At 53.4% G+C, this 11,716-nt stretch overlaps 1 long non-coding RNA gene across 5 annotated transcripts; it reads right to left on the bottom strand.

Annotated features, from left to right (window-relative positions):
• Positions 1 to 7,814: 7,814 nt before the first annotated feature.
• LOC125539679 lies at positions 7,815 to 11,199 on the bottom strand. 5 transcript variants are annotated; one of them, XR_007296940.1, is made up of 5 exons: positions 11,105 to 11,199; positions 10,107 to 11,031; positions 9,885 to 10,002; positions 8,713 to 8,789; positions 7,815 to 8,029 (listed from the first exon to the last, which is right to left on the bottom strand). It is a non-coding gene; the product is annotated as an uncharacterized LOC125539679 (long non-coding RNA). The 5 variants fall into 5 exon arrangements; XR_007296941.1 differs by lacking the exon at positions 11,105 to 11,199 and having other exon boundaries at positions 9,862 to 10,011; positions 10,107 to 11,066; XR_007296938.1 differs by lacking the exon at positions 11,105 to 11,199 and having other exon boundaries at positions 9,885 to 10,011; positions 10,107 to 11,066.
• Between the last annotated feature and the right edge of the window lie 517 nt (positions 11,200 to 11,716).

Raw genomic sequence — 11,716 nt, 5'->3', positions numbered from 1 at the left:
CCACCACCGCCAAGAAGGAACGACGATGACCGCCAGGGAGACGAAGCGTGGGGCTTCCAAGATCCACACGGGGTCACGTGCATCCTGGGAGGAGCCCACGCTCCGGCTTCTCACCGCATCTTCAAGCAGTTTGCTCGTGTGGTGAACGCGGCGCTAGGCCTGACGCCGTGCGCAACCTCAGGTGGGCTAAGCAGATCATCACCTTCGACCCCAAGGATCAGCACAGGTGCACCGCCGCGCCAGGCACTCTCCCGATGCTCTGCACCCCGACCATCAGTAACGTCCGCGTGACCAAGACCCTCATCGACGGTGGGGCAGGGCTCAACATCCTCTCCGTCCAGATCTTTGAGACTCTTTAAGTACCCTACGATCAGCTACACCCGACCAAGCCATTTTACGGAGTCACAGATGGCTCCACCCTCCCGATGGGGCAGGTCCGCCTCCCCGTCACCTTCGGTGACCGCGACAACTACCACACTGAGCTCATCGACTTCGACGTCGCCAACATCAACCTCCCGTACAACGCCATCCTAGGGTATCTGACCCTCTCCAAGTTTATGGCGGCGACCCATCACGGCTACAACGTCCTCAAGATGCCTGAAAGTGGCAGAGTCATCACGATCGCCTGCAACGAGAAGGAAGCAGTACGTTCTCTGGAGCACGCCTACCAGACTGCGGCGATCGAGAGCTCTGACGGAGACGGAGCCGTCTTCGCCCTGATGACCGCCCCCAACATGAAGAAGCAACTTCCCGACTCTCAGGCCTTGGGGGCTCCTGACGGCACCACCTCAAGCTCCGCGCCTGCTGACGAGGCGCCCTCCGCCCTCACATAGGGAGGCGCGCCCAACGCCCCTCTTAGGACAAGCTCGGGGCTCCCCTCAAGGGGGCCCCGGACCTGGTCATGAGGAAGGTGCTCGGGCACCACTCGCGGGCGCGCCCGGCCGTGCGTCGTCCTGAGCCCAGCGTGAGCCTCATAACGCTGGGGGCTCAGGACCCCATCGACCAAGCCACCAAGGAACCTTACCCACCTACTCAAGACCCAAGCAACCAGTTTCGCATCTGCATCGACATCCCGAGCCTCAACAGGGCTGCCACCCAGGGCCTCTTCCAGCCGATGGCAGTCGGCTGGAGGAGGGCCTTCACCTATGGCCTCCGCAACGCGGCCGCCACATACCAGCACTTCGTACAACAGGCCGTGGGGGCTCAGGAGGCTCAGCAGCAGGCGGTCCTGACGGAGCAGGACCAGGACCCCCGCGACCACTGAGGGCCTCCGGAGCCTCTGGGCCTTGGGAGCTCGGCTCTCCTCAGGAGCAACCCGCATGGCTCGCGTCTCCAGCTACCCCAACTCCTCTTTAGCGGCAAGCACCAGGTGATGTCTCAGGTATTCTGTCAAGGGCGACCCTCGGGCTGCATCATCCTTGAGTCGTTGGGGGCTTACCCCCACAGCCGTCTCCTTTTTGCGCATGAATCAGAACTAGTTGCTTCCTTTCGTATTATCTATATGGTTGGCATCCTCACCGCCACTAAGGTCATGAGCCCTTGTCAGCCCATCCGCGACGGCCCCATGATTAAGGACTGGCATGGCGTCTGTGCTCGGGTCCGTCCCTGCAGCGTCGCTAAACCCAAGGGCTGACCTCTGTCTCGCGAGCCATTCCCGTGACGTCACCTCCCGTGGTCCTTTGCATGGGCTAATCATTGGTGGGTGAGTAGGGGCCCGTGGCAGGTGCCTCGCTTCTGCGAGAACCACGCGCCGGTTGTTTATCCCTTGGACTATAGCATGAGAAGACTGGGCACGACGTCTGTGCCCGGGTCCGTCCCTGCAGCGTCGATAAATCCAGCGGCTGAGCTCTGTCTTACGGGCCGGTCCCGCTGACGTCACCTCCTGGGGTTGTTGGTGCTGGGGCCTTCTCATGCAATGCCCTCTGGAGATGCATTCGGCGCAGGTCCAGGCAACCCATCTCTTTTCACATTTTGCAGAAGAAGACTTAGGCGCAACCCACCTCAGGCGCAACCCGCCTCAGGGTAGGGTCTCGTGAGTGATGTGTAAGCTCGCGAGAACTTCCTCGGAGTCGTTCAGCTCGTCCTGAGGAGGGCCCATATATACCCTGGTTGTCCCGCCATGCAATCCACGTGTCCGGACGGGCTGTACACGCCCGGGAGTCTCTCCCGGTGGGAGGCTCCCCTCCCACGATCCAGTGGAAGTGCTTAGCTCCACGCTGGTAAGACCGAGGAGCGGTTGTGCCCACGAACCAGTGGAAGCACCAAGCTTCACGCTGGCCGATACGACCGAGGAGCGGTTATGCCCACACTCCGCGCAAGTGTGGTAGCTCTATGCTCTGCGCTAGTTATAAACAACGGAGGGCGGCCCCAGCAGTCTCACCAACCTCAGGGAGCTTTTCAGCTCACGACGCTCACAGCTTCTCCTTGGAAGGGTATCGCGAGGGGGGCTAGGCATGGAGGCTATGCTCAGGTCACGCCTGGCAGACGCCACCCTACCAGGTGCCCAGACACCTGGCTTTCTCATGCCCCCATCCTAGGTGAAGGCTCGTGAGGAAGGTATGGTGCTCGTTCTCCCTCATGAGAGCCGTTCTTACATCAAGGGGAACCCCTGGGCATCATGACCCAGGGGCCTCACTAGTCACGTAGCCCCTCACTCCTTGGGCCCGGTGCTCAACGGCGGTCGAGGTATGCGTGGGGCTGGGCTCTGCCGACACAGAACGCAAACGGGTCGCTTGAGCGTTAAGGGGGACCCCTGGGCATCGCGACCCAGGGGCCTCACTAGTCACATAGCCCCTCATTCCTTGAGCCTGCCCTGGTGACCCGGAGGGCTCAATGGCGATCGAGGTATGCGCGGGGCTGGGCCCTGCCGATGCAGAGCACTTAAGCAAACATGAATGGAAGCAAGCACGGAAATCACAGAATTCAAAGCCTAGCTATTCTCCTCAGTAGGAACAGGTCAGGCATCACCAGACGTGCCAGCATCTGCTTCCGCCTCTTCAGACGCATCAGCAGCAGCCGGAAGGAACGCCTCCACCAGCTCTTTGACATTCTCCGCCACACACTCAGTAGTCACGCCCTCCAGGCTCGCGGCCAGCGGCTGGGATAGCGTGGACAGGTCGAAGCTAGGGTCAGGAAGGAAGAAATGGCCGCACACCTGCGCCAAGGCAGAGGTAAGAAGCGATCGGCCCTCAGTATCAGCTAACTGACCGATTGCAGATGCCACGTCGCCCAGGGCCTTCACGAGTGTAGCTAGGAGCCCGGTGGCGCCATCCTCTGGGGTGGCCGGCGGCTCTTCGAACCCCTCCCCATAGGCGAACCGCAGTAGCCTGCGGGCCTCAAGCTCGAAGGCGGCGAGGGCCTCACGACTCACCGTCGCGGTCTTGTCCAAGGCTGCAAGGGCGTCCTCCCTGGCCTTCAGCTCGTCCTCGCGCTTGGCTTGGGACGCCTTGGCTTCCTTGGCCTCCGTCTTCATCTTCTCCAGGCTCGCATGGTCAGCGAGCTGCTCCTCCTGCAACCGCGATGTCTCGGCCTTCTCGCCCTGGAGCTCCTTCTCCAACCTCTCAAGCTCCAGGGCGTGCTTCGCGCTCTCCTTATGGAGGGTCTTAAGTTCGTCTTCCGCCTCCTGACGACGGTTCTCGGAGGTCACTGCCTAGGCTTCCGTGGTCTCCCGCGCCCGTGCAGCCGAGGGAGCCTCCTCCCGACCCTCGGCAATGGCCGCCGAAGCCTGACTCCAGGCGGCCTGCATAGACTCCTCTGCTTGCAGCCACCCCGAGAGTAGGCCCAAGTGGGCGTCCAGCGCACGATCATCTCTGTCCCGAAAGACAACGCGGAGCTAGTTCAGCGCAGTGCAGGCCGCCTCCAGGGCCTCGGGACCAGACCTCACCTGCTGAAGAGGGGGCGCCACCACGACCGCCCGCTCGGCTGAGGGCTCGGGGGCTCTTACCGGATTCTGGGCCGCTCACCTCCTGGCCTTGGCCACGGCATCGCGACCTGGCATACCAGCGACGGCTGAAGCCTGCCTAGGAACTGGGTCTCGTAGACGTGGGGAACTAAGCTACCGCAAGGACGGAAGAGAAGGAAGGTCTTGCTCTAACAAAGGATCGCATGAGGAACCCGGGTTACGACGCTTGTTCGACAGCAAAAGAAAGTTGCAAACATTTACACACCCTCGGGGGGGCCATTCATGGTTGCCTCGCAGGGACCAAGCAAAAGAAAACCGCCTCCGGAGGAGTGACGCTCGAGCTCCCTCAGCGGTGACGACGGTCAGAGGACGCGCATCGCTCCGGAGGCGAGGGCGGCGGGTCGGCGGCTCGTAACGCTCGTCAGAGCTCGAGGCCATCGCGGGAGAGGCCGAGCTGCTACTAGGGGAGTCGGGGGCGGAGCCAACAGCGAACACTTCGCCCCAGGCCTCGGCGCCCAGGCAGCACCGGAAATGGTCGTCGGCAAGCCCCTCCTCTTCGTTGCACGCTCATCGCCGGCCATCCTCCCCGAAGACTTTGAAGGTCAGCGAAGCCAGCCCATCCAGCCTGAAGTGAAGAACGTGCCTCCTGGCAGGGGCGCACGCGCGGCGCACCACGCCCCAGCCCCAGGTCATGTAGACCTAGCCGGAGGAGATCACGTCCACGTCGGCGTATGAATGAGGGAGATGGCATCCATCATGCCGAAGCTTCATCGTCACTTGTCCGCGGGCCGGAAGCACCTCCCTCAAGAATGGGGGGAGGAGGATCCAAGTGTGCGGGGGAGCTCCCGCTCACACGATGAACTCACGGACGTCGTCCTCAGCATAGGGCAGCGGAGGGAGGCGTGGCGTCACTTGCCCCGCCGGGTGGTTACCTGCACCGCCCCCGTCGCCGCCGCCCTCGCCACGCACGATCGCCGCCGGGGCGGCTGTGTGGGGTAGAAGCCCTGGTGGCGCCCGCATGCACCACGTGCGAGCATCCACCGGCCTCCGGGGCGCCCTCAGCGAATCGCGGCGCCTCTTCTTTGGTGGAAGTTGCTCGGGCTCCACCACTGGGCCCTTCCCTTTCTCTGTGGCGGAGAACATGCGAATAGGCGCCATCGAAAAACGCTCGCCGGAGGAAGAGGAACTAGGGTTTTGTCCTGGAACAGTCAAATGAGCGGGGGTGGCTGTTGGGGAACGTAGTAATTTCAAAAAATTTCCTACGCACACGCAAGATCATGGTGATGCATAGCAACGAGAGGGGAGAGTGTGATCTACTTACCCTTGTAGACCGACAGCGGAAGCGTTAGCACAACGCGGTTGATATAGTCGTACGTCTTCACGGCTCGACCGATCAAGCACCGAAACTACGGCACCTCCGAGTTCTAGCACACGTTCAGCTCGATGACGATCCCCGAACTCTGATCCAGCAAAGTGTCGGGGAAGAGTTCCGTCAGCACGACGGCGTGGTGACGATCTTGATGTACTACCGTTGCAGGGCTTCGCCTAAGCACCGCTACAATATTATCGAGGACTATGGTGGAAGGGGGCACCGCACACGGCTAAGAATATGATCATGTGGATCAACTTGTGTGTCAAGGGGTGCCCCCTGCCCCCGTATATAAAGGATCAAGGGGGGGGTGCGGCCGGCCAGGAGGAGGGCACGCCAGGAGGAGTCCTACTCCCACCGGGAGTAGGATTCCCCCCCTTTCCTAGTTGGAATAGGATTCGGGAGGGGGGAAACAAGAGAGAGAGAAGGAAGGGGGGCGCCGCCCCCCTCTCCTTGTCCTACTCGGACTAGGGGAGGGGGGCGCGCGGCCAAGCCCTGGCCACCTCTCCTCTTTTCCACTAAAGCCCACTAAGGCCCATATACCTCCCGGGGGGTTCCGGTAACCTCCCGGTACTCCGGTAAAATCCCGATTTCACCCGGAACACTTCCGATATCCAAATATAGGCTTCCAATATATCAATCTTTATGTCTCGACCATTTCGAGACTCCTCGTCATGTCCGTGATCACATCCGGGACTCCGAATAAACTTCGGTACATCAAAATGCATAAACTCATAATATAACTGTCATCGAAACCTTAAGCGTGCGGACCCTACGGGTTCGAGAACAATGTAGACATGACCGAGACACGTCTCCGGTCAATAACCAATAGCGGAACCTGGATGCTCATATTGGCTCCTACATATTCTACGAAGATCTTTTATCGGTCAGACCGCATAACAACATACGTTGTTCCCTTTGTCATCGGTATGTTACTTGCCCGAGATTCGATCGTCGGTACCTCAATACCTAGTTCAATCTCGTTACCGGCAAGTCTCTTTACTCGTTCCGTAATACATCATCTCACAACTAACTCATTAGTTGCAATGCTTGCAAGGCTTATGTGATGTGCATTACCAAGAGGGCCCAGAGATACCTCTCCGACAATCGGAGTGAAAAATCCTAATCTCGAAATACGCCAACCCAACATGTACCTTTGGAGACACCTGTAGAGCACCTTTATAATCACCCAGTTACGTTGTGACGTTTGGTAGCACACAAAGTGTACCTCTGGCAAACGGGAGTTGCATAATCTCATAGTCATAGGAACATGTATAAGTCATGAAGAAAGCAATAGCAACATACTAAACGATCGGGTGCTAAGCTAATGGAATGGGTCATGTCAATCAGATCATTCACCTAATGATGTGATCCCGTTAATCAAATAACAACTCTTTGTCCATGGTTAGGAAACATAACCATCTTTGATTAACGAGCTAGTCAAGTAGAGGCATACTAGTGACACTCTGTTTGTCTATGTATTCACACATGTATTATGTTTCCGGTTAATACAATTCTAGCATGAATAATAAACATTTATCATGGTATAAGGAAATAAATAATAACTTTATTATTGCCTCTAGGGCATATTTCCTTCAGTGGCGTGTCGTCCCCCTTTTATAGACTGAGAAGGCAAATCGCCAGCCACTCATGCGCGGACACGCCGGTTCTATCGCCCACGCCAAGGAGTTGTCAAGTCACACGGTTACCAAGGCTGCGTGGGGAGTGGAGTCACCACGTCCCATCCAACCGTCATGCGCCAGCCTGGCCTGCAGTCTTTGGGGCTCGCGGTGCTTCATTCTCGGATAGGCTTCGCCCAGAAGCCAACTCCGCATGCGCCTTGGGCCCCGGGGCTACTATCGGCGTACTGGGAACCAGGGTACCCAGACTTGCCTGTCTGCGGCCCACGTCGCGTTCCTGGTACGGCCCGGTAAAGCCCAGCTGATCGACCAACTGCTCAAGACCCATTGCGAGGGGGCTACTACAAGAAATATGTCAACTTGTGACCACCACTATTGGTCACTGAAAGGTCACAAATTTCCATTTACGACATTTTTGTGACCAAAAACAGAAGGTCAAAAGCCGGCGGTCATAAACTGACTATAGCGACCTTTCTTCTCGAATGGTCGAAGACGTTTACGACCAAAATAAGCCTACTGTGGCGTTTTGGTCACTAGCAACCTCCCCAGGCCACGTAGGCATCCAGCGTGGCAAGCTGATGTGGCACAAGATTCAGCCCGGTCCAATTCGATTTTCTACATGGGCCTAGCCCAACAATTCGGCCTTTTTAATGTATTTTTTCCTATTAATTTCAGCATGGGCCATACCTACAATTCAGCCTTTTTGTTAGGTTTTTCCATACTAGGGGGCCTCGGCCTTTTTTGCAGTATATTTCTTTTTTTTTATTTTCTAAGGTTTTTTTGTTTCGCTTGTTAAACAGTCCAATGCTTGTTTGGTTGTTGCCTTTTCCAGCCCAATTATTTGTCCAATATTACATCTCAGATTTTGAAAGAAATGTTTGGACAAAGTTGTTTCATATTCAAATCAGGAAAACTCCATGTCGAATTCAAATCATCCATCATATCACATCACATAACACATCTCCCAGGTTTACATAACACATCTCTCAGAAATACATTTACACATGTACGTATATAGCAGGAATGTAGTAGGAACGTATATGCGTGTGTGCTTGCTTGACCGGCGCATGCATCACTGTAGCAGCCAAACAAGTAGGTATCGTTGACGTCTACTCACAGCTTTCCTCGCACCAGAAAAAGAGTCAAAACAAAAAATATTAGACCATAATATGACACCAGACCACAGATTAGTAACTATAAATCAGAAAGCATATCCTCATCACCCTAAAATAGTCCTAGACCATCACAAAGAAGCCAAATACGATTAACTAATGATTAGTAGACACAAACATGATTCAGCCACATAATGGCTACCACAAGCAGAAGTGACAACTGTGTAAGCAAGCTGCTAGTGTATACAAGGTGATTGAAATCCTGCTGTTTAGTACTCCCTCTACACATGGGTTAAGCAGAAACCAATCAGTGGCAAACACGAGTGAAGCTACCAAGACAATAAAAAATTTATATAATCAGTACCACTGCTCAATTTTTGCAATAGTTTAGAAAAGAACAATGATTTTTCAGTAAAGAGGAATATGTGGCTAGAGCCTTTTCTGTTTGGTGAAGGTGCAGATGGTATGCACACTTGTATTAACAAGAACAACAGCTGGGCATTTTGTATGAGTAAGGAAAGCATAGATGATTTTTTTTAAGATCCACAAACCCAGGCACAACAAGTTTGTTTTTACTAGACTGTCAACATATATACAGTATTGCAATTATGTTTACAATCAGGTAGACACACTTGGCATATGCACAACAAAATAGAATCTGCCAACATCTGATAAGAACAAAGAACCTACCTTTTGGATTTGATTAAATTTCTCTCTGTGCTCATCCTCAAGTGCATCTCCACCGAGAACAACATCTTTTATTTGGCCTGGAAAGGAAATTAAAAAGCACCATTAGGAATGGAAAATGCATATGAGACAGCTATCTATCAAGCACTTGATTGAAACAGCAAGAAATTGTCAAGCCTCTACCTCTAGTCTGGTACCAAATCCCCACAAAATCATGTGGGCCAAAGTTACAAGCACAAAAGCAGGTTACAACCAGGATCTATGATAATTTTCTAGTATGCACTAGTATTGCTGGATAACTCGTCTAGCAAGACAAAATACACAGGATAAACTCGTCGGGCGTATAAGGCGGGCTTGCTGCAACCACAAAATCATAAGCCCTCTAAAACTTGGTGCCCATGTTCCTATTATTGTTTGTTCGTTCATTCATCACCCTAGCGTAGCGGGTTCTATCTAACTAGTGATCTGTTTAGCTTGGTGACAAAAGAAATCTAAGAAAGTAATCTAGCAACATCTGATCTGAGATAATCATCCATCCACGCTTGTGATTATGTAGGAACAGTAGTAGTAACCGGCACGACAACACAGTGAAAGGAAACAATAACTGGTGATTAACAATACAGTACATGATCTACACAGTTAACTGAAGCGTTGCTGTCTGAATCCACACAGTTCACTGAATATCTTGGACACTTCATCAGGAAAGATTACAACATGTTCAATTCAATCAATTCCTAAGCATTGAATCAATAGCATAAGCATGCAGCAACAACATAAGCATTTAATCAACAACAGTGTGAGCATAGGCATTAAATCAGCAGCAGCAACTGATCGAAACCAAAAGGTTCCAGATCATGTACGCTGGTCCTATACTTCTATCTTCAATAGAATGTTGCAATCAAACATTCTGGAATCTGGATAAACACGGACATCAAGCAAAATGTGCATTTAGGACGATTCATCAGCTAAAAAAAGAGAGGCATTTTGGGTGATTACCAAATACAGCCTTCTAAAGCATGGCTATATGGTCTAAAACTCTGAATCAAGTGGCCAACAAGTGGCTGCTAGATGAGAATCGATGACTCAGCCACGATTACTAACTGGCTCACCATATGTGTATACTAGTTGTTGAAATTTTAAGTATTGGCTCACCATAGATCGAGAAGAGAGCTCACCATGGCTCTCATGTAGCCGACGCCAAAGAGGCGGCATGTCCGTTCAACAGAAGACGCTGGGGCCGAGCGAGCCTACCACCACACACCTCGATGAGCCCACCCTTGTACTCTGCAAATCCTGTTGCCGCTCCACATGACGGAAAATAGACATCACAAGATAATGTTGATCAAACCGAAGGATAAATCATGTCCAGGGACAAAGGAGCAGCTTAGATAGCTCACATTTCATGTCCTGGAAATCATGTCGAGGTACACCAAACAACACCTATCAATGCTCAGCAGCTGCACCTTGATACACAGAGTAAAAAAAAGAGGTCAATCACCTCCACAAACACCAGCACCTTGAGAAGGAATTGTACCAGCTGCCAAAGAAGGAAGGACTCCCTGCTTCATTCATTCTATAGTATTTGCAATTTCGGTTTGGTTTAGAATTAGAAATGAATCTTGAACAAAAAGGAAAAGAAAAGGTGTTCGCTATATTTATTCTTCATACAAGAAACTGAACCAACAAGTTTATTCAGTCAGAGTTGAACCAAAATACGTATTTAATAATAGATCACATCCACATCGCACACCAAATTAACATAGGAAGCAGGGGAGTAGGTCGCTGTACCAATCCATCACCTTGATGGAGTTAGGGGAAGAGAAGAAGCAGAGTAGGGATAAACTGAGGGATTCAATGCTAATTCGAACGCAAGTACGAACAGGAAACCTACGGGAAACCTACAGTGATGGAGATCCAAATTCGCATCCGCATCAAATCAAACGGCCAGATCTACGCAGAAACCTACGGGAAGCAAAGGAAGCAGATCGAGGACATGGACCTGTGGTCGAAGACGGCGACGCATGTGGAGTCATAGGTCGGCGGGGTGCTGGAGCCAACCACGCCGACCCACAAGCCACCGTCCCCTCCTCAGAGGAGATGCGTGGGTGATGGAGCTCCTGGTAGGGCGCGGCAGACGACGAGATGCACAGCCCTGCGAGGCTTGCAACAGCGCTGTCGCGTCATGGTAGCCGGCGCTCTGTTGGCGCTGGGAGGGAGGTTGCGTGGTAGGGGAGAAGGAGCTCCATCTCCTTGGTGGCGACCCGTCCCATGGAGGTCCGCCCCTCCTGCCATCGTCGTCCTCCCATCCACAACCATGTTGACCTGCCGAAAGGGAACACAAGACGAGGTGAGGTGAGGAGGAGATAGTGCGCGAATAAGGAGGGGAGGGGCTTACCGGTGCCAGATCCGGCCACCTCTGGCCTCGCCGTCGCCGGATTTGGCAGATCCCGATGAAGTTAGGGGTGGCGGCCGAAAACCTAGCCACGGGTGAGGGTTGCGGGCGAGTACTAGAGGGCGCGGGTTGGGGCGTGGGCTCGATGGTGAGGGTCGTCGACGGTGGGGGTGGGCGGTGGAGGGGGTGGGCGACAGTGGGCGGCGGTGGGGGTGGGCGGCGGTGGATTCAGATCAGATCGAAGTGAGGGAGAGGAGAGAGGGGCGTCGGTGCGTGCGAGAGAAGGGTGCGAGAGGAGGAGTGCGGGACGTGGGTGAGACGTGCGACGTGCGGGCCGTTGGATCCAGGAGCATCCGACGGTGATATATCCACGATCCGCGTGAGAGGCCTCTGGACCAATCAAAATGCAGTACACAGGTATGATATTTTGACCATTTAAATTGGTCGTAATCGACTAAAAGTAAGGTGCTAAATCATGTTAGCTATTTTATTATAACCTGAAAAATTGAAAAAAAAACCTCGCATTGTGTCAGCAAATTTTAATTTAGTTTTCAGGAATAATCACAAATTGAAATAAGACAAATATTTTTTAAAGAGTTATGAGAAATGACTTCT

The sequence above is a fragment of the Triticum urartu genome, chromosome 2 (genome assembly GCF_003073215.2).
Source record: "Triticum urartu cultivar G1812 chromosome 2, Tu2.1, whole genome shotgun sequence".
NCBI lineage: Eukaryota > Viridiplantae > Streptophyta > Magnoliopsida > Poales > Poaceae > Triticum > Triticum urartu.
Note: the sequence above shows the minus strand (reverse complement) of the source record. Positions and strands in the feature narration are given on the sequence as shown.